At 36.4% G+C, this 25,978-nt stretch overlaps 1 long non-coding RNA gene across 1 annotated transcript in view; it reads right to left on the bottom strand.

Moving 5' to 3' along the window:
• The window catches only part of LOC143693347 (uncharacterized), an 88,239-nt gene extending 62,841 nt beyond the window's left edge, over positions 1 to 25,398 (bottom strand). The window contains exons 1-4 of the long non-coding RNA XR_013180904.1: positions 25,157 to 25,398; positions 24,941 to 25,080; positions 22,970 to 23,051; positions 9,097 to 9,168 (exon numbers count right to left, since the gene is read on the bottom strand). This is a non-coding gene — a long non-coding RNA (uncharacterized LOC143693347). The remainder of the gene's footprint in view (positions 1 to 9,096; positions 9,169 to 22,969; positions 23,052 to 24,940; positions 25,081 to 25,156) is intronic.
• Positions 25,399 to 25,978: the final 580 nt, after the last annotated feature.

The raw sequence follows: 25,978 nt of genomic DNA, 5'->3' as shown, positions 1-25,978 counted from the left end.
CATTTACATAAAAATAAGCAGAAACCATGTCATATTTCTACTGCTGAAACATAAAATGGGACACATTTCAATAAAAGAATAAATGTGTCTCCTCATGGGCACAAGTGGTTTCACTTACTTACAGCTATGCAGGAAATAAAAAAAAAAGAAGAGTGATGCAAATGACAGAATAACTGGAAGGTAAGTCATGAGCCCAGGTGGAGCAAATGAAAAGCATGACACAAGATCTCAGAAGACCTTGACAGCACACAGGCACAACGAGCTACATTAACCCAAATGCTATTGGCATTTCATCTGGGAAGTTAAATGTTTACTGCATGAGTTATGTGCTATATGCTTATTCATATGCATCTCTACAATCACTACAAAAGCCTTTCAAGTAGAATTGTGTGAGCTGTGGAGGTTTTTTTGGGTTTTTTTTTAATTCAGTTGAGAAACCAACAACAAAAATTCAGCTTAATATTTGGCTTTATTTTCAAGTTATTTCAGCCATCTTCTAATCCTCTGGGGGGAAAATGAACAGCAAAACGTGAAATGAAAAAGTTTGTTTGAAATAAAGAGCTATAACGTTTCATTTCAGAAAATAAAAAGTAGGAACAAGAAAAGGACTGGTAAGGAAGAAAAAAATCTCCAAAGGGAAAATAGAGATGCAATACTAACTTCAAACTTAGACACTTCCCACATTGTAATCAAGTGACTTGCCAGCCAACCACACGTGTACACCAGAGAAACAAGTGAGAATGAGACTGTGGGGAGTGTGGTAGCAGCTCTGCACTCACAGTACTTTATTTCATCTCATACTACATATATCTGTGCAGTTGATACATTTACTAGTTGTATTTTTTACATGTTGCAGCAGCAGTTTGCCCAATAGCTTGTTCATAGTGCTTTGCTGGGGACAAAAAAAAAACCACCAAAATAAAAACACAACCACAGTAATTAAAGGTTTTAATAATGTAGAAGCAGTTTTTGTACATGCACTACACAGAAGATGATCTGTGAGGATTTTGTATGTGTACTCCTCAGTGATTCAGTTTTATACAAATTATTTTCTGGTTTTAGATCAAAAAGGAAGTAATTAAATCCTTTCTTCTCCTTTTGAAATGCTCTTGAAAGGTTATTTATCTTAGCTCCTATGGAAATAATACAGATATTCTGCTTCAGATTGAAAAAAAAAAAATAGGATGTTGCCAAGTATTTCCTGGCATTACTTAGTACTAAATTATATTGCAGTACATAGAATCACAGAATCATAGAAATTTTTGGGTTGGAAAAGACCTTTAAAATCTTCAGTTTCAACCATAAACCTAATACTGCCAAGTCCACCACTAAATCATGTCCCTAAGTGACACATCTACATATCTTTTAAATATCTTCAGGGAATCTTGATGTAACCAGCTTCCTGGGAAGTCTGTTCCAGCGCTTGACATCCCTTTCAGTGAAGAAATGTTTTTCTTAATATCCAGTCTAAACCTCCTCTGGAGCACTTTGAGGCCATTTCCTCTTGTCCTCTCACTTTTTACCTGGGAGAAGAGACCTACTCCCACCTTGCTACAACCTCTTTTCAGATATTTGTAGAGAGCAAGAGGGCCTCCCCTTTTCTTCAGGCTAAACACCCTGAGCTCCCTCAGCTGCTCCTTATAGGAACTGTGTTCCAGACCCTTCCCCAGCTGCACTGACCTTCTCTGGACTCACTCCAGCTCCTGGATGCCTTTTTTGTAGTGAGGAGCCAAAAACAGAACATGGGATTCAAGGTGTGGACTCGCCCCTGCCAAGTACAGGGGGACAATCACTGCCCTGGTCCTGCTGGCCACACTATTTCTGATACAATCTAGAATGCCACTGGAATTCTTGGCCTCCAGGGCATGCTGCTGGCTCAAATTCAGCTGGCTAAAGCCACAATTAAATATTTCAGTAAGTTTCATGTATTTATTTGCATTTGTTTTCCTTCAAGCTTTATGATTTGAATGATGCCAGTAATAGAGGGGAAACATGTTTGTCTTTCTGAACTGTCACTGATGACACAGATAAGTAAAACGGATGTAGGTGTTTCTGTTTTGTTTCTTACTAATGAGGCTTTTCAAGTGTTTCAATAATGAAGACTTTGACATTCAAAATCTTTGCATCTATTGCCCTCATCAGGGTACACCATGAGGAAGGATGCCCAAGTTTTGTGCTGATAAGAAGCACAGGGATAATCTAAGACAGACAACAGCAGCTAGGAAAAAAAAAAAGAACAAATGTAATCTCTCAGGTTTAGTGCAGTAAAACACATGTGGAGGATCACTTTGACCTACAAAAATATATTGCCATCAGTGCAACTAGTGAGTGGCTAGACAGTGGAATGACAATAGACACCACAGGCCTCTCAAGTGCAAAAATGACAGAAAAAATAGGCAAAAAATCAGTATTTGCTGGAAACTACTGTTTTCATCTGTGCATTTAGGCCAACACCAACTATTCTACTCCCCCATGTACCATTAGATTATTTGACTTGATCAATTAATCTAATTTTACTCTGCTTTGAGGAAGAGAAAATCAACTAGGCAAACATATTGATGTTTCAGATATATTTGATTCAACCTTCTCTATCAACAACAAATTGCACATACTGGTTTTCTTGAGCTCAACTGGAATCAGACAAGGCATATCCCTTGCTAAGTGCCTCCAGCTCTTGGTAGGTGTGTGAATCAACAAACACAGGTAACCAAAGGCAACCATCAAACCCCAGCTGAAACACAAAGAGCAGATTTATTTCATTACCTCTCTGACAACTCCAGGCAGCAGAGACACACAGGGACACACAGGCCTGCTTAGGCTCAGCTCATCCTGGAGGGCAGCAGAGGTGGATGAGGGGCACTCTGCACCTCACAGTAAGAAAAGCTTTAGTTATGGCTTCACACTCATGTCTGTGAGAGTGTGTTCTCTCTCTGCAGGAATTCTACTTCTCAAAACAGGCAGAGGTTGGAACACATTAGGCATAAAAAATAGGGTTTTCCCTCGGTGACATTTTTAGCATCTGCAGCTGCAAAGTCACTTTGAGTAAAACTATTCCCTCCTCTTTGACAAATTTTTCAGTTTTAACCCTCTCCTCCCAACACTAGGTAGCATTCAGCTTCAAAAATAACCCATTCAGATTTTACTCTAGTTTGTTATCCAGCTACTGAAAACATGTCCTTTTCCTTCTTGCTAGCCTGTTTTTCCCTCCTTTCTCTGAACTTTTGCTTCTCTGTCACAAAGTCTCATTCCCTTAAAAACACAAAACCTGAGAAAATACCTCCATACTGGTACGAATTTCAAATGTCCTACAGGTGACTGCTATAGTTTCAGTTGTCTGGTTCCACTGGGGTATTTTCACAGATATCCTCACCTTTATCCCAAGTAATACAATGCTGTTTGCATTCCCCAATGAAAACAGATTCATAACCAACTTTGAACATTTCATGAACAAGTGCTGTATACTGGGAATCCTGATCGAAAAAAGCACAGCCATAAGCTAAGCTACAAGAAGAGGGCTGGTTAGAAATAGAGTCTTAAATAATAAATCAGAGGATCACTTTTGCTAGGAATGGAAAAGAAATCTGGCATATGAAGACATGGAAAGGTACTGTCAGGAATAACATCGCTTAGACCTTCAACCTAACCATAGCATTGTCTTAAAAAGTTAAGAAAAAATTTTTAAGTGTTGGCTTGTAACACTTGTGATAAGAAAAATATAGAATTAGTGCATAGAGAACTGACTTAAAAAATAAAAGAAATCCTAGCTCAGCTTTACTCTCCCTTATTGCTCCAAACTTACTTGAATTTTAGTATAAAAGTGGTTAGAATGTAAAAATTATTTCTTTCTAAGTGCAGAGTGAAAGCCAAAAATGAAACAATTCTCATCAAAATTTGTTTAGTTGAAATGCATTTGCTCTATCAGAAACTGGATGAAAAACACGTAATGAGATGTATTTGCTGTCTTCTTCATCACTGGCAATACTGATATTCGTTCCAGCACCCCAATAAAAAGGAGATGCAGCAGCTCCTCTAAAACTTCAACCACTGGAAAGCAGAGTGAGACACAAGAAGCAGCCTTCCCTGTGGCAGAGATTGATCTTGCATCATGGAAATTGCTACTATATAAGAGAGTAGATAACAAAATGTTATCACTTTCTTTTAGATGCCTACATTACTTTTAGACTCCTGCTATTACACACATCCCTTTCTGCTGTTCCCCCTTGTCACCTTTTGCAGTCAGTAGGGAGGAACAGGCATTTTTAAGGTGTTTCTTCTGACCCATTTAAAATATTTGCATTAGGATGAGATAAGCTGTACTTCAGTACTGTCTTTCTTTAGGGTGAGCCACAGGAGTTCAGACACGGACATCTACATTGCACACCCTCACTGCAGACATCTGTAATTTGTCATATAAATCCCAGACAAAAAAGAAAACAAGTCCAAGAGAGAAAAAGAGGGAAAAGGACTAAGAGAACAAATAATGCCAGAGTTCCTGGTATGTGATGTAATCTAAAATTCAAAAGCTAAGTAACAAATTTAAAGTTTAAAAAAAAAGATAAAAAAGATAAAATGTCAAACAGCATCTCAAAAAGAACTCAAATACCTCAATTCATCTGCGCAAAGTGGGTCAGAAGAAGTAAATTATCTTTTTCCCTTAATTTAGACTGAAAGGTCAGCTAACTCACCACCACTGCAAATTTGTTCTGTGTGGTACATCTGTTAGTGTCCTCATAAAAAATAAATTTCAAAATATATGAGCTTGAGGAACGTTGATTTACCCTAAAGGAAAAACTGAAACAATTTTTAAACGCATTTTCAGAGGTTTCTTTATTTTTGCAATTACTCTGTGCATTCTTTTTCCTAGTTTGGCCCCATTTCCTTCTGACTCATTCTAAACAATTCTAAACAATTCTATTTGTTTTCATGCATGTTAAGACACAAGTACTAATTCTGGACAAAAAAAAAGGATTAAAATTTTATGCACTACTGATATAGCTGGACCCAAAGCCATCAACTCAGCAAGGGTTAAAGTGCAATTAACAGATTTATAGATGAATCGCAATTACTGCAATTAACAGATTTATAGATAAATTACAATTACTTCAGGGGTTTTTTTTAATTTTCAAATTACCATGTCATACAAACACAACAATTTAAAAAAATTATTTTTCTATTTTTTTTTCAGAATAGGAGGGAATTCAAACAACAGAGAGTAGAAAAGAATATTAAGAAAATAAACAATGCAGAAATCTTTCACTCTTAGTGAAAGAGACTACTTTTTTCCCTTGCAGTCTTTTGTATCTCTTAGACTTGATATGTTTCAGTACTTCAGCTGTTGGCAAATACCTCCTTTCTCTAAGAGTTTTAGTATTCAGTTATGCAGTACTGCACTTCAGGTAATCTTATTTGTAAATGAATCTGTAGGATTGATGTTAATATGTAGTTTAATTTGTTAGGCACAATCTTGAAAAGTCATAAACTCACTTTGCATCCTTACATACTCATATATTGAAGAGTTATAATTTATAATAAACATCTGCTTTATAATACTGATGTGACAGAAGGCATTAGACAAGGAAAAAGGGTTTTCGGTGTGATACACCAAGCACAAATATGCACATGTATAAGCAAACTTTCAAATTATAGCTGAGTGATTTTCTTATGCCAGTCCAAGGATTATTAATACACATGTCAATGTCAAATTTAATAAAGCTGTTGCATTAATTGTAACTATAGTGTCTTGTACTAACACCTGTCAAGGTGTTTCTGGTGCAGAAAATCTTTGTCATGAATGAGCTAGACAACATAAATTATAAGTGAACTAGCCTTTTACCTCAGGAGATCCAAATTCAAAAACTGCTTTTAGTCTCAAATGAGTTGTTTATCACACCCTACTGAACCTCCAAATGTGGCACAGTTCTGCATGGGTGGAAATCTGGACTCAGGAGATGTGAAGGATTGGAATATTAGACTGTATCACTAATCAAGATTGTGGTGTATTGGCAGAGACAAGTAGGGAAGTGTATACGTGTGTACAGCAAAATCCAGCTCCTTCCCTCACAAGCCAGCACTATTCATATCTTAAATTCCATAAGCAGGATGTTTGTTAGCAAATTTTGGACAGAAAAAGAAGATGCTGTTACTAATGACAGCTTTTGTAAATCAACCACATACAACTGTCGATGATATTCTCCCATCAGAAGCAATGGTATCCATGTGAACAACAGTCAGTGCTACTTATCTCTGAAAATGCTGAATATCATTGTTGAAGCCTGAATGCAAAGATCTATGAAGACTGCAAGCCTATAAATTTCAGTTGTCTACAAAACTGCTCTCATGCAAAATAAAATTATAGAGAAGCATCTCATTCATAAAAAAAAAGAAAAAATTCCCAGTGGAAAGTCAATAAAAAGTATTTTTATGCCAACAATATCATATATTAATATCTCTTTGCAGGAATTGCATCCATTTAAATTTAATTCATCCAATTTTCACTGGAGGAAAGACACCACAGTGCTAGGTCTGTGCAGAATCACGACTCACATTCATTTTTACAAACATGCAAAGCCAGCTAAAGGAAGCCCCTGCCATGTTCTTGCATACCACATGCCGAACCCCTGGGATGGTGGCACTATCTTTCATCAGTGAGTGGAAGAGTGAAGAGAAGGATGCTGGCAGCATCCACACAAACTTTAGTGACTGTGCTGAAGCCACGTTCCAACTTGAAGGTCTCATCATTGCACGTTCTTCTTTTATACACTGGGCTTCACTTTTCTGACTGGGCTTCAGCAATACATCTTTAAGAAACTCTGAGCTGAAAGTGGAGGTGCAAACCTTCAACTTAAGAGTAAAATGTTTATATTTTTAGAGCAAAGCAAGGGAAACCCTTATTTGCACAGGGCCAAGTTGTCACTTTTCAAAGCCCCAGGTTAACTTTAAGCATCCAAAACAAAGATCTGCAAAGAAAGCAAGAAGGAAACAACACACCCTCAACATACAAAAGGCAAGATGTGGAGGGTGGATACAAGTCAGAGAGTGACTGTTTAAACATACCACAATAAATCTCAAGTCCTCTATCAGCAAACATTAAATATATATCTCTGCAACTTTACTAGAACTGTCTGCTGGAAGATAACAAACAAGAGGGGAGAACCATTTTGCTGTTCCTGTCTTCCTAAGGGAAACATCCCAGCTGAACAGACTGAGATCTCCAGAACTAAGAAAGATGAAAGAACCTACTCAGCATGTGGGTTTTTACTATGAGGTTTTAATGCAGTAAAGCAACCCCATGGGAAAAGCAGGAAAGGTATAAATTTGAGTTTTGCAGTATCCAGATACCAACAGAGAAACCTAGATGGCAAATTTTTGTCTTTCTTCATCAATAAAAAAACTGCCTCATTTTGCTATTAAGTAGGTATTTCATTATATTAATGTATGCTGGACTTTGTTTAGTACAGAAATTTCCAAATAGCAGTGTTAAATGAAAAAGACTACTGATATTACAAAAACTTTTTAGAATTGCAGAATTGCATGTTATTCAAGAGCTATGTTATGAACCAGAAGTCCAGTAAGTGATATATATTTCATAAAAGGCCTAATACATATTTAAACAAATAATTAATGCTTTAGAAGGTAAATGTATATTTTGCTATTTATTGAAACAGCAATCCAATTTCAATCTCCTTTAAAAAAATAAAAACAATATCTTCACAGACTTATACAGAAATGAATATGAAAACCAATTCAAAGGCCACAACTCCTTAGTAATAAGCAATAAATAAAATTCCAAATGAAGACCAAGTGCTGTGCTTACTCGTGTTTATTATGGAAAAAGACTGTATAAGAAAAATAAGTTGTAATTCACATGCTCCTGTCTGTGTTTTGTAGCTGGCATATTCTTCTGCAACAGCACAGACCAATAACCAGTGTTTTGACACACTGATTTTGTAATCGAGTAAGAAACAGAGAGTGAATAAGTAATGTGTAATTGGTAAATAAAAAGCACAGAGACCTAGGGAATACAGATCACTCCATTCAGACTGTTTTTTGATGTTTATTTATTTTATGTTTATATTTACATTTTAAAAGTCAGCATTAGAAGGCTAGAGATACGCACATATCTACACATGCATTTGTGTCTGCCTTCTACCTAAACAAGAAGATGTAACTATGATTTCTATCTCAAAGAGAAACTGGTTATAGAGTCAGATTTTTCTTTGATAATCTTGGATTTTTTGAAAATGTTCAGAATCCTGCTTTTCATAACAAAGTAGGAAATTAGCAAGAAATAAAGAAATTTAAAATGTATTAAACATTGCTTTTGGACACAGTTGTTAGTGCTACTTTCAAGCAGACTTTTTCTCAAAAGCTATTAATCTTACCCTTTCTTCACTCTGCACTCTCAGGATTTGTTTGAAATACATCTGATCCTTGCTTACAGCCTTGCCTATCTGCTTCTCTGGAGTTGCATCTCCCTCACAGAGATTCACATCTTTAAAAACAGTAGCTAGCAAAGCTCCTTCATCCATATGGGCACATCCATGTGTTCTCAGGGCTTTGGATAGTGACAGGTGGCTGAATTTGGGGGGAAGATACTGTTTCAACTAGCTGGTTCCATAAAGGGTCATAGCTATCAATTACAATTATCTTAAATTAACTGAAAGTGGATTTTGGCTAATGAAGAGAAGATGCAGATGTAAAAGTATACTTTAAAACGATTCATGCAGAACTCTAACATTATGGCAATACTGCATTTATTAGAGGTGGGAGAGACCAAAACGATTCCAGAAGTTTGACATTCTCTTTCAAGTAAGAAAAAAAAGCTCAAATTTAATAAAGGTCAATCAAGAATAAATCTAACTCATTGTTCTAAGATCATACAGTCACTGGAATGGCCACTAAGTGAATACAGTCAGTGGTCATTAAAGAGAAAAAGAGGTCAAGAGTTTTTACTGAAATATAGCTAAAAAGAACTATGTGAGTGTTTTAGAAAAGTAAAAAGAAAACAATACTGAAGTATTTAGACAATTCAATAATTATTTTTTATTATATATATCAAAAATATTTCTGGCAGATATTTTTAAGGGAAAAGCCTACCTTAGTTCATTTACCGTCTTTTGATTCTAATGTCACAGAATGTTCTAAGAGTCAGAAAGCTCATGTTTTGATCTAGGGAAAAAAAAAAAAAGCAGAAGATTATCACCTATATCTCTGGAAAGCTTTGGAGAAAAACAGAGCAACAGATTTCAAATTAAACAATCAAGCATGCAGATTCCTGGGACTAATGAACGTGGAAAACATTGCAAGTGATAAAAGGTTATGAGTTTGTTTTTGACGTGATTAAGTCTGTGATCATCATGCCAGCCCAAAATGGCAGGGAAGAAATACAAGGAGTCCTTGAAATGGTAAAGTATGAAAGAATATTTGTAATGAGAACAGGAGTGCTTCTGTGGAAAGAAAGTAAAAGACAGATATTTTCAAACCTTTGTAAACACTTTCAAAGATCTTAAGAAAAGAGTCCTTAGTCCAAAGGTGCTTTGGCAGTGAAAAGGAAATTAAGTTGTCTCCAGATTCACATCCAGTCTGATAAGAGCAGTCTAGCCCCAATCGCCCAGTGAGCCGTGATCCTGAATGAACCCTGTGTGTCACTACGGTCAGGCACAGGAGGGGACCCGTGCAGCCTTAGACACAGGATATGGCATGACTCGCCTCTTTAACTGCAACACACCAACCACATTTGAAAACAAATTGTTTGTTTTGACATGTATTGTTAAAACTTAGGCATGTGAAACTCCAGCAGACAGGATCTCCCCCTGGAGGTGTTCACAAACAGCTACTGCCTTTTAGTCACTTTGGGGAAGTGAAGCATGCATTTTTAGAAAACTTGTTCACTAGCTGATAAAATGCAGTTGCCAGTAATGTCACTAAGCTGTAACAAGTGGATCCCATTCCCTAAAAATAAACTTTTTTTTTATTATTACGGCAATCAGATCTGCAAATCAAACACAGGTCTAAGAAAGATTTGAGGGTTGTGTACTCTCTCTCCAGAACAGTTGACAGCAGTGAGGTAGTACTGATTAAAGTGTAGTGGTACATCAAACTGAATTTATAGCAAGTACCCTAGAAAGTATGGAGATTGTGATCCTCAGAATAATTTCTCAGAAGGGGGGAATTGCAGAAAGTGGTCCTAACTCTTAAGATTGGAATGGTTATCACCTGTCACTAGTCTTATCTCAAACCAGAGCTCTCAGTTTCATGTGAAGCTCTTTAAAGATACCACACATGGTGAACTCCAGGGTAACGTAAGAAAAAATGTTGAAAAAGATATGGTAAGACCATTTAGGCCTACCAAAACAAAAGACAATGTTTGGAAACAATACCTGTAAGGTAAATATTAGTGTTTACCTCATGCAACAAGAACAAAAGCCCTGCTAGAAAAATAACTCATATTTGTGACAGGAGGAACAGCACATGGAACAATCAGGCACAGATTTATTTATGTTAACTGAAGAAATTCGTTGCTCCTACACTTATAGTCTCATTTTCCTGAGCCAGATTTGCCAATGGATATTACAGCTGACTCCATGGTTATGTGTACCCACTCCTGCCAAATATACTATGCTTAACACAGTCACATCTAAATATGGACATGAGGATTTTGGTCACAGACAACAAAAATCCTTGCAGAGGAGTTAAATGCACCCATACACATGAGGGTAAGCAATTTGCAGAGTCTAGATCTAAAGGTGTTACTTCCTGGTTTTTTTGACTGTCTTTATTTTTAAAAGGTTAGACAAGAGTTTTTTCAGTGGTAGCTGGAAAATATCTGAAAATATAGCTCAAATTCAAAAAGCTTGTGAAATCAGCCTCTGATCATCTTATAATTAAGTTGAAGGATAACATCAGTGAAGCATTACAACTTGACAATTTATTTTTTATGAGAATTAATTATAAAAAAATGAAAACAAAACTGTCTTTCATGTAAGAAACTTATAGTAAAAAAAATTGCATAAGGATGCAAGGGCAAATTCAAATAAAGAAGTTATAAGAATGGCAAGCTGCCAACAATTAATGTAAAAGTTAAATGAATCTTGCACATAACATCTCTTACACGTAAATAGTTTTCCAATTACTTGTTGTTCATCAGACAGGATGATAGAATGGGTGAAACTTTCTCAATTTTCCCAAGAAGGAAATAAGGAATGCTGTCTGCCATCTTGTCTTAGATGCTTTCAGCAAGGGAACAATTTAATCAGAATAAGTCAAATAAGAAATCATGCTATCTATATGAACAGGATAACTGGGTTTTGCCAATAGCACTTTCATATCTCCAGAGAAACTTGCAAGTACAAATTATGACTGAGCAAACCCTGTAAGGCAAAAAAATTAAGATGAAAAATGAAGTTATAAGCAAATTTAAACTGCACAAGTATTGCTCAAGTGAATATGTTGAATTTAGAAAAACTAAGATACTTGAGTGTATTTTTCCATTTTGAAATTAAAATTGCAATGAAAAATGTTAAGTTAAACTTGTAAAACATAGATATCTGGAAAAGGGAAATACCTTCATTTTCAGCACATAAATATTTTTTTTTTTTTCTGAAAAGAAATTTTCAGAACCTTTCATTTTACTCAGACCAAAACTAAAACATTCTACTTAAAATGCTGGTTTTTTGCAATTTTTGCAATGCTGTGATTTAGCGGCAAAACTAAAAGAAAAAAAGCAGTGTGAAGTTTTCATACTCACCCTTTTTTTATTTAAGTGTGAAATGCTTTGGTAGGCACTACACTTTTCAGGTGTTCACACAACAACACATAATGAAAGTTATATTACTCAAGATGAAGCAATACAGACTTAACTTTTACTATGACATGAGTGAAGAAGCTCTCTGCTGACCATCCTGTTTTTAGACAAGTATGTACTTGATGAACGTCCCAGCACTAACACTCAGCAGATAATGTTTCCAGGTATTCCAGTATTTCACCAAAAAAATATTAGCAGAATCTTAGCTGTTTCATCATGGAAGGAAAATTTAGAAGCCATTGGTCAACAGCATGAGTGGGCTAACGAATACTTTCTAAGTCACCCCCAGTACTAGAATAAGGAGGCTGCTTTTTTGTGGAACCTTTCACCCTCAATTTCAGAGCTTTAAAAGCAAAGAGGAGAGACTGGAACAGTGTTGGACTGTGTGGACAGTAACGTGCATTGGATAACTGCAGGATCATTGGTGGGACTATATGTGGCACAAAAGTCATGTCTCACCTACATGCTAAGATTTCACAATTATTATCACTGAAGTTCCTTTAATAATATGTATCCTTCTTCACAGAATTCATCAACACATGGGAATACAATAGCATTTTTTAATACAGCCTACAGGATGTAGGATGACTTGTCCTCGGGAGCTGAGCCTAAGGTATAAATCAATAGATTGCCTGCTAGTGTGATCAAGAGCCTATCTTTCAAAAATACTGGGAAAGAAAAGACCCCCATAAACAGAAAGAGTATTTGCAGCTCTCCATCAGTGTTGCAGACACTGCTCCCCAAGGCTTCGTCAGGTTTTAAACAAAAAGAAAGGCGGATCAATAACACAATGTTCAAAAAAAATTGAAAGGGTTCCTCTCTATAAAAATAAACCCCAACATATTATTGCTATTGTTGCTGTTATTTCAGCTATTATTAAAGATTGTGGATAATGCTTTTATAATGGATTCTGAAGGGTTAACACAGAAAGACCTTACCTATTCTATCACCAAACAATGGGTACAATTGAAGACTTAATGAAAGCCCGTTTTCATTTACCAAATAAAGTTTAATTTCCAGTTGTGTCAAACCTTAAACTATGTATTAATGGACTGGGGGGAGGGTAACATTACTGTAATGAGAATTTGGTCTGTGTACTTTCCTGCCTGCAAGCCTGTAACTCACACAGGTTACACATGTCATCACATATTTAGGACAGAAGTGCATATATCTGTTTAAATAGAAACAATCTTTACCTATGTTTGTGACACTCTCAAGGTACCAGTTATCCCAACAAATAGCAAAAAGAAAAAAAAAAATCCAGGTGGTATTTTACCCTGAAGCAGTGAACAATTTACTCCAGACAGTATGAAAATACAGACCAGTCTAATGAAGCAGTCAACAGCAAATCAGGACATTTCAGGCATGTCTCCAACAAGCAATGGAGTGTGGTATGAAAACACTGCAATAGCCTCATCACTGAGGCTATCTCCTAGCAAGGAGTACAGAACTATCAACAGAGCACATTTTAAACCTATCTAGCTCTGCTGAGAGGCTGGGATTGCTGGCTCAGTCACAGCTGTCACTTGCAGCGCTGCTTTGGGTATCTGAACTCATTCCTTGGCACAACTCTGCTCTGCAGGATGACACACCAGCTACATGAGCTCCATTCAGGGGGTACCTCCAAAGCCAGCATGTGGAAACGTTTCCTGCTTTCATAATTGACCCTAGAGAATCTTGAGTGTGCTCTCCCAGTCACTATCATGTGCCACACCATACAATAGTTCCCTTGTGCTTTTTCCTTGAGTCAACTACGCACATTACCCCAAACCACATTTCTTGCAGTGTACAGCTCTTGGCAGACTATATCTTTAAATGGTAGCCTTTCCACACAAAATAAAATTGCTGATTTCTCTGAAAGGTATCATGCATATAGAACAAAGATAAAAATACATGCTTAGATTTTTTTTATTGCTTCCTTTATAAATTTAGCTGTGAAAAAACACAATATCTACATGCCTGGACTTTAGAAAGAGGAAGGCATCCAGAAACATCACTTTTTTCCATGTTTCTTTATGGATTGCCTCTAGACAGCACCTGTACACTATGCTGTTTACTGTGAATGCATTCTGCAGGTGTTTGTCTCTTCCTGTACTTTGCAGAGTGTGGATGCCTTAGAGAATCCTGGACTGAAATCCAGGGTCTGAGGCATAAAAGTTAGTCATTGTAAAGCTCGACATTATGTCTTTTTTTTTTTTGTTTTGGATTGAGCTTTCTAGCCCCAGGCATGTTCTGTCTGCATCGACACCTAACATTTAAGCCATTGCAGCATCTCGCACAAGACCCTTAGAGCATTTCCCCTCCACAATTTTTATTTCTTGCCCACAGAATTTGTATTCTGTAACCACAGCACATAACCCTACGCAGGGCATTGTCTGACCTCAACCACCAAGAATTCAATAGAACATTTGCACTCCACTCTGCAACACCCTCTTGACTTATTTCCTATGCTTTTGAAAGATACAAGGTAGCAGATGATTAGGAGTAAAGCAGAAAAAAATAAAATCTGGGAGGCATTTTTTTCATCCATCTAAGATTTCATCAGGAATGGGACAAAATTTTACCTTGTGCTTCTGAAGTTGCTGTTGCTTGCATTAAAAGAATTATGTGTGGGTATGTCATTACCAAAGCTCTGCCTTGCAGTTGTTTCCCAGGACTGTGAAATCAATACATACTTTCTGAAGCAATAGTTTTGAAACTTAAAATGTGAAATTCTTAGTTTATATTTTTCCCAGGTTTCAGATATTCTTTTGACTGTGCTTCCCCATTCTCTATTTTGTTAAACAGAAAAAAAGGAATCTTCAGATTGTTGAGAACAATGGATCATAGTAATTCTAATCTGCTGTTATTGAGGAGAAACTATGGGAATTTTAATCTACAGTGTATCAATATTATACATCAAAGTACCTCCTTCAAAGCAGCTGCATTCTATCATCACAAAAAAAATCTATAAGCACTATCACACACCATGCACAGGTAAGAAATTTGAATATTAAAGCTTTTATAATGTAGTCACATTGTATGCAAAACAGCTGCTTGATAGATCTCAGTATCCAACGCATTTACTTTTCCAATAAAAATATTCATACATTCATCATATGGTCTAGTACAGAGAATACTTTGTCTTAATACAAAAGTCTGAGGTGTAAAAACTACATTAAAAGAAACAGTTTATTTCATTACAGCTTCTGTACACATTTCAGATAAGCATATTAACCCTATTTACAAACAATAATGAAAAGTTTCAGCACTTCTGTAAGACAGTAAGATAAATTACTACTAATACATAGACAGGGACTGTGAACTGCAAGACCAGAAACCAAAAGTAGATCTTAAATTATTATTATTATTATTATTATTGTTGTTGTTGTTGTTGTTGTTGTTGTTGTTGTTGTTGTTGTTGTTGTTGTCATCATCATCACCACCATCATCACTAAATACAGATCCCAGTTGATCCAGATATTTGTATTATTGCTAAATTCAGATCCTGGATTCATATTTCTTTTTAGCAAGATAAATAGTGTTCTCACAGGGTGGCCCTATACTGTGATCAGTAGGATCTTGGAGCATTCTTGCTCCAGGAGGTCATTGGTAGTAAACAACAGCTGGAATAAAGGAAGAAATAAGATCTGGACCACTGCTGGTTTTCTGCTCTGCTCCTCTCCTCTCTTCGCTCCCACCCTCCTGTTTGTCTCTCTCTCTCCACTCTTTGACCACTTTGTATAAGAAATGTATTCCAACAGAAATGTACAATCAGAAACAAAAAGAAGCAGGAAAAAAGGAACTAAGAAAAGAAAATGTCACAATTCTGGCCCATAAGGAGATAAGCATGAGAACATTCCTTAAGTAAATAAATGATCTTTAGCCCATTCAGGAAAAACTGGAAAGTAATCCATTTTAAAAAGATGCAAACTAAAACTCTTTCAATATTGGAGGCCAAGATTGTCCCTCCTTTGTCCTTTCCCTTGACTGATCAAGCTGGAAGACAAAACTGAAGCATACCGTGATCCTCCTTCAAATTCAGATTTCTTTCATACAAGAACAAGGGCATGAAGAAGAGGCAGAGAAAATGTTATTTCAAAGTTGGAATGACAGTGCAGAAGACAGATTTATCAGGGTGAGAAGCATTATTATACTCCTCAGTGTAGAAAAGCACAAAATGATGTTTTGTAAGTTGCAATGCATGGTCCTAGCTTTATTGGAATTTATGCATCCCAGAGAAAAATCCTAAATTATAAAACAAATCCTCTGAAAAGGTTTATGTATACAGAAAAATGCTGCATGAGTTTTCTCAATAATTTAAATTCAAGACCGATAAAATAAAAAATATATCATTAAATTTCACCGGATGGCAGGTGAGCGATTCAGAAATTTTAGGAATGCCCTGGGTCTGGTTGGAATGCAGTTAATTTTCTTCACAGCAGCCCATACAGTTCTATGGTTTTTATTTGTGACAAAAACAGTGTTGACAGAAAAGCAATGTTTCACCTGTTGCTGAAAAGTGCTTGCACAATGTCAAGATCTTTACTGCTTCTCACTCTGACCTACGCAGCCAGTGAGCTGAGGTGTGGGCAAGAAGCTGGAAGGGCACAGAGCTGACCCAAACTGACCAAGAATATATCACAAACCATACAAAGTCATGTTCAGCAGTAAAACTGTGGGAGGGCGTTCTTCCAGTGCAGCCATTGCTGAGACACTAACTGGGCATCAAATTCCTGATGGGAGGCCGTGAGTGATTGCCTTTGCATCACCTCATGTTTCCCTTGGTGTTTTTCCCTTCACCTATTAAACTGTCTTTACCTTGACCCACAAGTTTTTCTCACATTTACCCTCTGTCTCTTGCCCCCATTCCACTAAGGCTGGGGGTGAGTGAACAACTGGGTGGATGCCAGCTGAGATCAGTTCAACACAAGAAGATAACCTGTGAAAAACCAGCAATAGAGATGAAAGATAGAGCAGCTGAAATGTAAATGCTCAGGCATCCCAAAGAAGCTCTACAGAAAACAACAGGCACATGTCATCCAAAAGGCTAAGCACAACAAAGGGCAGAGCGAAGGCTGCAAGGAACACTTGAGAGCTCAGTGGTGGAAAAACTTTTAGAAATCAGTCTGCTAAGTCAAAAAAAGTAAGTATTGATACAAAGGGATTTTGGGTTTTTTTGCATATATACCAGAGCAATGCAGTGGAAATTAGCAAAAATAAATTTTTTACATAGTGTGGACTATCACCAACTGCAAAGATAAGATAATAGAAAATGTAGGCAATTTAAGGGCAGATAGCAAGTTCACTCAGTGACGATTTCCGATTTCCTTAGCATTACATGAGCAACAGAGATTGTAGTCAGGCTAACCTTTTAAATCATATGATACTTTCAATAAAAAGTGCAAGCACAAAATCAAAGAAATTGGTTGGAATTTCAAGTGTCTTATTTATCACAGGAATAACATTTTCAGATAAAAGGAGTTAATTTAAAAATTTAGTAGAGTCAGGCTGAGAGCAGTGATTCAGTGTAATCAAAATTTTAAAACATAGAAACCCTAAATACACAGAGCAGGCAAACTCACAGTGATACTTGTTTGTGAAAGGTTAGCATGTTTTAGAATACCCGACATGGTTTCTTCTACATTACACATGAAGGTAGCTGAAGCAATGTTGCTAGAACAGCACCTTTGTTTCAAGATATCAAGTGGATTAGAAGAAAGAGTATCCCAAGAGGAAGGACCAATAAGGATGAGATAGATAAAGACATCTTTTTACAAAGTCAGAGAATACATGTTGGCCATGTAGTGTGGTAGATACTGAAATGTCAGGCAAAAACCACATTTTAATGGACTCGAGCTATTTGAATAAAACACAAAATGTGCTCACTGCCAAATGTCTAGAGTCATGAAATATTGCCTAGGCAAAATCAAAAATTAAAAATTACAGGGAAAAGACCTGATGCCAAATTCCAAGATTCAAAAGATATATTGGCAAGTATTCCTGAGTAGCAAAAGTGTTGACCTCACCACATTCTGCTGATGTTCCCTGGAATGAAAATTAATCCAACTACACCATAGCTGACATTGGAAAGGCACAGTATTGTAGAGGGTATAGCAGACCCCAATTTTAAGTTCTTTTGCATGTTACAAGAGTCAGGGAAATCAGTCAAAACTGCATAAGTACAAGATGACTTCATGGTGAGCCATACTCACTGCAACATAGGTCACATAGAACAGTCTTTTTTCCCCAACACCTCAAATCTAAAAAAGTAGATACAAAGTGAGTAATGTCTATACCTGAGATACTAATTAGTCAAAGACTACTAGTAATTAAGAAATGTATTTATAGGGAGAGGGAAACAACCTGTGTGTGAAAATCTTTGATTCCACTGTTGAAAGAAGAGGTCATATCACAAATAGTTCAATAAAACAGACCAATTAAACATATCAAGACACAGATATGTGCAAGAAACTGTTGTTCCTGTGATGCTAGTGAGATGGGACACAGGGCAATACTCATACAGATTATTAGCATCACCCAGATCCAAAAAAGTCAAAATAAAAAAAAAAATTCTTGGAGCAGTGTTTGCATGCAAAAATTTAAACAATATAGTGAAAGATAGATAAAATATTCCAGTAGGGAAGTGCCCATAAATCACTTGGGAGTGCTTTTTAAAAAACACTGTCAGTCACAGAAAGCCTTTAGACTATGCTACTGAAACTGCAAAGTGTTAGCATGAAAGAGACTGACAAATACATTGCTGATTTCTTATCCAGAGCAGCCTTGCAGTGCACAACTACAGTAACTTAACAAGAATGTGAAATCTCTAGCCTGATATTAATGCAGAAAATGCAGAGACACAGAAGCATCAGCTAAGTCTGCAATGTGCAGTTTCAAGGTAGGGGCTACAACACATCTAAGAACAAATGATACAAGACATAGATTTACAAGTGCTTACATTTATCATTCTGTCACACTCTGTCAGGACAGCCAGACGCTGTGGGAGAAGCCTTGTCTGCTTCTCAAGAATACTGGAACTGCCCAAATCAGCTGAGAAACACAGCATCATATATAAAATCAACTAAATCATAACCCCAAGGTCAGTAAAAATAAATTCCCTCAAGTACACACTGAAGTCCTACAGGAACAGCATCCTGCTCCTCCATAATGCAGTGACACTGCATGGTCTGCAACAGTGCTGCACTAAACCAAGACATCTGAGATGTCAGAAATATCTTTGTCATGCTTATGATGAAACAGAAGCTAGCCTACAGGACACTATGCTTGCTAAAGGTTTTTAGGGTGGTATTGGGCAAAAGACAATGAAGTCACACCGCGTCTCAGCAGGCTTTGGAAAAAAACACAGCCATAACTATAACTTGGCATTTTGTTTGCAAGTCAACATAGATTATTTCTTCATTGTAGAAGGCTATTTGGACATGAGTGACAAATTTCAGATCCTTTCAGTTAATGTTTCGTGTTTGAAAATGCACGTATCGTAGAAGCACAAAATCCTATTACAATCACTGGAAATATAGCCAACTCAGCCAAGGAAATCCCAAGACTGTTCATCTGGAGGAATAGATCTGCCTGTTTTACAGAGGATAGCTATTCTTCAGTCTCCAGACTGGTGTGTTGACAGGCCACTATCAACTCCAATGGAAGTTTTGATACCTGGTGCACATATAGGTGCATAGATACTTTACACATAATTTAGGATTTTTAACCTATAGCTGAAGCACACACAAGTGGCATATTCACATCACTTAATTTCAATTATCTAGAATTTGGTATGCAGCCAAAGCATGTTGCCAACTTCTTTCCATAGTCAGCAGAAGCTTGAGAACTAAACCATTCCAGAGGCTGATTCAGCAAATCTACTATGACACCTCTCCCAAGATCTCATGTGCCTATTCAGAGATGCTTATTTCTCCCCACTGACTTCAGAGGCCATTTACTGAAAGAGACTAGGAAGGACTAATGTGAAGTGAGACAAATCCCTCCACAAAACAATACTGTAGTCACTCTCAATGCTGTAGTGATGCATTTTAGGCATTGTATCTTGTAGAATATATAAATACATCAGAGAAGGAGCAAAACAATTTTGGTTCCCTACCCTCCTCTGTGCCCAAATGCTCTCAGGTGGGATGTGAGGGCTTTTGCCCATGAATTGCACCTTTCTAAGCAGGAGAAAGAAGAGCACTGTTAAAAAGATCCTAGGAAAGAAAAATTAAAGCACAAAACACTGTTAAGAGGATCCTAGGAGAGAAAAATTAAAGCACAAGGAGAGGAGAGTGTGTTATTGAGCCTTGATGGCATGAATTGTCAAATTCACTAGGGAGACAGGTGCAGAGAAAAATGTTCAGGGAAACCACATCAAAGAGAATCTAACATTCCATGCTGGGAATCAGACACTTAGAATTTACTAATTGAAACATTCTTTCATTCATTAGAAATGGATAAATGGTTTGCAAAGGTTTATTAACTAAAATGGTTTGTCATTTTTTTAAAGATTCGAACAGAATAGTAGGGAGCTTGTATCTATCAATAGTAACTTCTAATGAGCAGATTATTGCCATCTATACAGTATTTATTAATAGTTTACCAGTATATTATGGACATTAGAACCATCTGCTGCAGATAATTATAACCATGTTGATAGGTGTTTGAACTGATTATAAGACACATACGAATCAGTTAGACTTCATTATAAATTATTAACCAATTTAAAGAATCATTTTGTAAACTCAGTAGAAACTATTCATAAATGTATCTTTATTTAAAGGATCACAAGCTTCAATTGTTTTTCAGGATCAGATGATATACATTTAAAGGTATGTTTTGCAGTTAAGAAATGCTACCAGCCTAAGTGATTAGCATTTAAAAAACATGTTAGGGTGACACAATTAATAAAAATGGCCACAAATGCGAATAAAAAGACTGAATTATGGAATAGCTTTTCATGATATGTACAATCTGGTATGCTGATCATTTAAGTGATTGCCATGACTAATTTATGATCACATTTAGCTTTTGCTGGCATTCAGAAAAATATGCCATCAAAATTATACAAATTAAGTGCATAAAAAAAAGTGTCCAGGGTGAGACTATTTATGTCAATCTTAGTTCAGAACTGAAAAAAAATAGAATCTTTAGATAAATTGCATCATGAGATCAGTAATAAAATTAGGGTTTTTGATAAAAACACTGACAACAATGGCAGCATAAATGAGCAGCACTGGAATATCCACATCTTTGGAAGGAGACGTTTGTGTACAGCACATGCTGGTACTACAGACGGGCACAGCTTAGCTGAGACATTCTCGGTGCTTTAGCTGTTTACTTAGGCAGCAACAGAGTTCTAAGAAATAGTTGCTATGCCAACCCATCATAGGACTATATATATATATGTGCACATTCATGACCAGGGCTTATTTTGAGAGCTCTGTTACCCTTTCTTCCAAAAGTTTAAATATAATACTGCTGTATAGCTTCCATTAAGGCAAAACTCTGTTGTCTGTGTACCACAATGCACAGCCCTGATTTTTTCAAAGATAGGGCGTGGAGTATCTAGAGTAACATGAAGACATTTCAAATAAGAAGCAGGCCTTTGACGTCACATTTCTACAATCACTGAACAGGCTGTTCTATTTGCAAGCCTCTAAAGATTTGGTGTTCAGATGATAAAGGGCACTGCTTTTTATAATCTATTATTAACTGTCATGTGTGTATTACTGCAGTTTGGTGGTATGATGATGAAGTGCTTTTTTGTACTATTTACTAGAACAATTTTCCAAATTAACTCCATCCAGCCAGTCTTCTTTTAGAAATACAGAAACAAGGCATAGTAACTTACCTCTGGAGCTTAGAAGTGATGTCTTCAGGTAAATATGCATTTTAAAAGAATTAAAAATCATAGAGGGAGCTCTTTAATTACCTGATTCTGTTTATGTCACTTTAGGGTTTTTTTTTTTAAATGCATTTGAAAGTTCAGTCTATTTATTTTGTAATTATTGGATGACTACATGCAGCACTGCCATTTCAATTAGATTTTGATGGCTGATAAAACCATTGTTGACAGCAAGTACACAAACGAATGAAGGGAAACCAGATTAGCAATGTTTGTGTCATTGCATTTAAATAAAACTAAATGTTCTGGCAGAAATATGATCAAATCCAAAGAGAAAAGAAAAACAGTAAATGGCATGGTAGGGATGGGATCATGTCAGAGATAATAATCTTTCTTTAGACATCTGGATTTTCTAAAGGAGAATTATTTCCTTTGGAGACTTAATTTTAATTCCCGGAGAGTGTGGCCATTTCTTTTTCAGATTAGAAACCCAAAAACATTTATATTTGTCTTCTAACAAGAGTTTTGCAACAAGACAGGCTTCTTGAAATGTGAGAAAAGCAAGAAGACAGGAAAGATCTCCATGCAGATACAGAGAGTTCAGCCCACTAGAATTGATAAGGCAAGAACAGCCATTGTGATAAATTCCAAAGGTTAAAACATTCTGTCTATTCTAAAGATCCATATAAAGGGGAAAGGAGAGGATGAGTGTGATAACACCATTTAAGAATGATGATATGCTTGCCAGACGAGAATCTGCATCAGAGTTGTTCTTTTTAAAAGAGAGGAGCATTGAAGCAGCTGTCTCTTGTGTCTCTCCGATTGAAATGAATGACATATTTTGTATTCATTCAAATGTCTATAGAGAAAATACCTGAAACTAGTGGACAAGAAAGAAAATTATACATTAAATTCTCTGAATTAAATGTGATACAGCATTTCTTGTTCAAGAAATCTTACATTTCTTGGTGAAAATCTATTTCAAAATCTGACAATTCTTAAAATGCATTTCCTTTGTTTATGTCTCTCACAATTTCATTAACTCCTTGCCTTTTAGACTTTTTTTCTTCACACAATTTCTGCACATGATTATCCTTTTTCTTGCTCTCCTTCCATGAGACAACATAGGCTTTACAATTCACATCCAGAAGGGATCTTACTCTTTGTCTTATCTGGGTCCATACTGTATTTCACAGATCAAGCCAAAACCAGTTCACAATTACAATATACAGATGTGCCTCCTCACCTAGAAACCACTGTAACACAACTTTGGGGAGCATTAAATAGAAAATATACTGACTTATGTCTCTCACTAGCACAAAGTGTGAGCTTACTTGCATGATAAAAGGTCCAAGACTATTGAAATTTCTCCACCCCAAAATTCAGTCTTCATTTGAGAACCCTGGATGCAGTCTGCTAAAATGCAAGTAGAAAGGACCATTGAAGCCTTCCAGTTCAAAATCAACACCCAAGGTCTATTGCAGCTGTAGATGTTCCAACAGTAGCAATACAGAGACAGAAGAGCTAACTCACAGAACACATCACGTCTCTCATCTGGCCTGCTAGAGCAGGTTCAGACTGTGCCATTATAATCAGACATCCTCTAAACATGCTAAAAACCTGTACCTTTGGTTGTCAACAACATCATGGTGCTACAGTTCAGAGCAGAACAGGCAGTGATAATTTCTATTGCAGAAGTATTACATGTCTTTGAGGTAAGGAACAGACAGTGCAGACACTGAATTAGTGGAGAGGGATAAGGTGGTTTTGATCAGCTTTGATTTTGAGAATCTTAAAGTCTGGATGGCTCCGAGGGTAACTGCAGAGCAAGAGTAGAAGAGAGGGGGCAGTTTGAAGGACATCTCAATCCACTTTAGAAGATTACAGTTGAATAGGTATTCACAATTTAGCCAATATCATCAGAGTGTCTATATCCACCCTTAGTTTCTCCTTGACCTTTGAAACTACAATTAAAGGCAAAATTCTAAAACAGTGTAGAAATTTCAAATGTGATCTTAAAGGAATTGCAACTTTTACCACTACTAATCTAATATTTATTAGATTAAAAAATAATGAAAAATTTTGTAATTTTTTGCATTGTTTTTCTAAACACAAAGGAAAATCATCCCTATGGTACATTCCATCAAATGGTCAAATTCCAAACAGCATGCAGGACTCATCCTAAAGGAAGAATACAGTAAATCAACAATGGAGGAGAATTACTGCAACAGAGGGACTGGGGTTTTTTTTCCTCCTTTTTAAATTTAATACAACAGACTTTCCTAAATGATTTATGGGTCTGGGAGTCCTGCCTCTCTTATCCTTTCAAGAACAATCACAGTAGGCTGGAATGGTTTGAAAAGCTGAGCTGAGGGAGAATCTGCATCCTTATCCCTATAACACTCTGGTGCTCACTGAACTGTTTCCTCAGACTTCTATTTGCAACAAAACTGCTGATCTCAAAACAGCTGCATTATTTCTGTTTTAGTGCTCAATCTGTAAAGAGAGAAAAACATGAGAGATTAATGAGATCTTTTTCATCTCATGTTACTCCGTTTATCTCATAAAATCTATTTTTCAAGGCTTTCTTTCCAGATCTGGCTGATATCACTTTGTATCCTCCAGCAGCCCTCTTCAATTTCTCATTTTCTTTTCCAGTGCTTCATCACTAGCTTCTCAAATTACCATGTTAGGGGAGAAAAGGTAATAATTAGTTTCACTTTTCTTGATAGATTCCTCACAGTCACATACATCCAATGACAAACTAAAGATAAAGTAAAAAATAAAATATTCTCTTGGCAATGAGGAAATTCTTACAATTAACCATTCTATGCCAGTAAATTGGGAGTTTTTAGTTACTAATGAAAATGGTGTAAGGCAATATAGTTAAATATGAAAGTCTCTTCAAAAACTCTTAGATCTATAAAGGACGTCGTAACATGAACCTAAAAGTAAAATAAAAATAGCAATATACAGTCATTCTATTCTCTTATTATTATTCTGTTATACTGACAATTGATAGCATTGCTGAATTCTGCTAGCCTCTGTGATTATCCATAGTTCATATATTCCTCTGAGGTAAACACCAATGAATCTTACTGCATTATTGCACAGTGACAATCCTATGCTACTGTAAATAAGGAAACAGTGCTTGAAAACAAGACAAACACACAAAACAAGCACAGAGCCAAACCAACCAGGAAGCAAAACAGCAGCTCTAGTCTGGAACACAATATGTTTGTATAAAGCTGTCTGTGATCCCCTCTCAAAGCACAGAAAAAATTCCCAGATTCTGTGATCATTACCTGAATTCAGCGGCTGCCATTTCAAATCCTGGAAGAGTTCACTTGATCTTATTTTCAATCACAAATATCCATGGCTTCTCAGGCATAAATTATAAAGTATATGCATCTTCCTAGGTCAAAAAACTTCAGATAATTTTCCACTTGAAAGAAAGGAGTGAGAAAAAGATGTGACAAATGCTAATTACATCAATTAATGATCTTCTGGAATATACTCACATATTGCCTGGATGAGGGCTGCATCAGAACCGGGGTAGAACTGAGAAAAATTTCAGTGTGAGTAATTAAACACAAACCAGATTTCCCTGCTGCAGTTTTTCAATTAGATACAATATTCTTCTCTACTCTCCATTATGCATTTTTTGTAGCGGTGGTCAGTGTTTAGCACTTACTGAATTTATAATAGAGATGTGACTATGGGCCTGCCCTTTTTTAAGCTATTTTATATGTTCATTTTATGACATATATTTTTAATCTTTCTGTATGAAAACTGTGATGATACATGTAAGTCATTATCATTCCATCTATCTTTAGAATGCCTAAAAGTAAAAACAGTTTGAGATATGTGTCTGTGTAGATTTTCTTGAAAAGCTGAGAAATTGTGTAAGTTATTTAGCTGTCACAAATTGCATCCTATCTTCCAGCTCCTTAGAGTTCAGAGGCCATTTTGGTAAATTAAAACTGGCTTACAATGACGTAAGAGGTTAAATCCATAAAATCCAAGAAAGACTTTGATTTTAAGTACAGTGCAGCAAATCAAAAATTTTTCTTTGCTTGTTTGTTGGCAGAGGAATTCTATATTTTAAGTGAGATAGCCTCAGTATGGTTACAATCTCCCTCTATGCTTTTCCACCCAAGTATGTGTCAGTGCTGTTTTATTTCAACAGTCAAATGAAATTACCCTTGTGCTTCAGCTGCACATCTAAAATTGCTGCTGTGAAGTCTTCCCTCAAAAGAAAATTAAGGAGGGTGTGAGGTGTGAGGAAACCTCAGCTGCCACTATTTGAGTTTCATACAATTAGTGTATTTCATTTATTTCAT

The sequence above is a fragment of the Agelaius phoeniceus genome, chromosome 2, assembly GCF_051311805.1.
Source record: "Agelaius phoeniceus isolate bAgePho1 chromosome 2, bAgePho1.hap1, whole genome shotgun sequence".
NCBI lineage: Eukaryota > Metazoa > Chordata > Aves > Passeriformes > Icteridae > Agelaius > Agelaius phoeniceus.
This window is presented reverse-complemented; position numbering and strand designations above follow the sequence as displayed.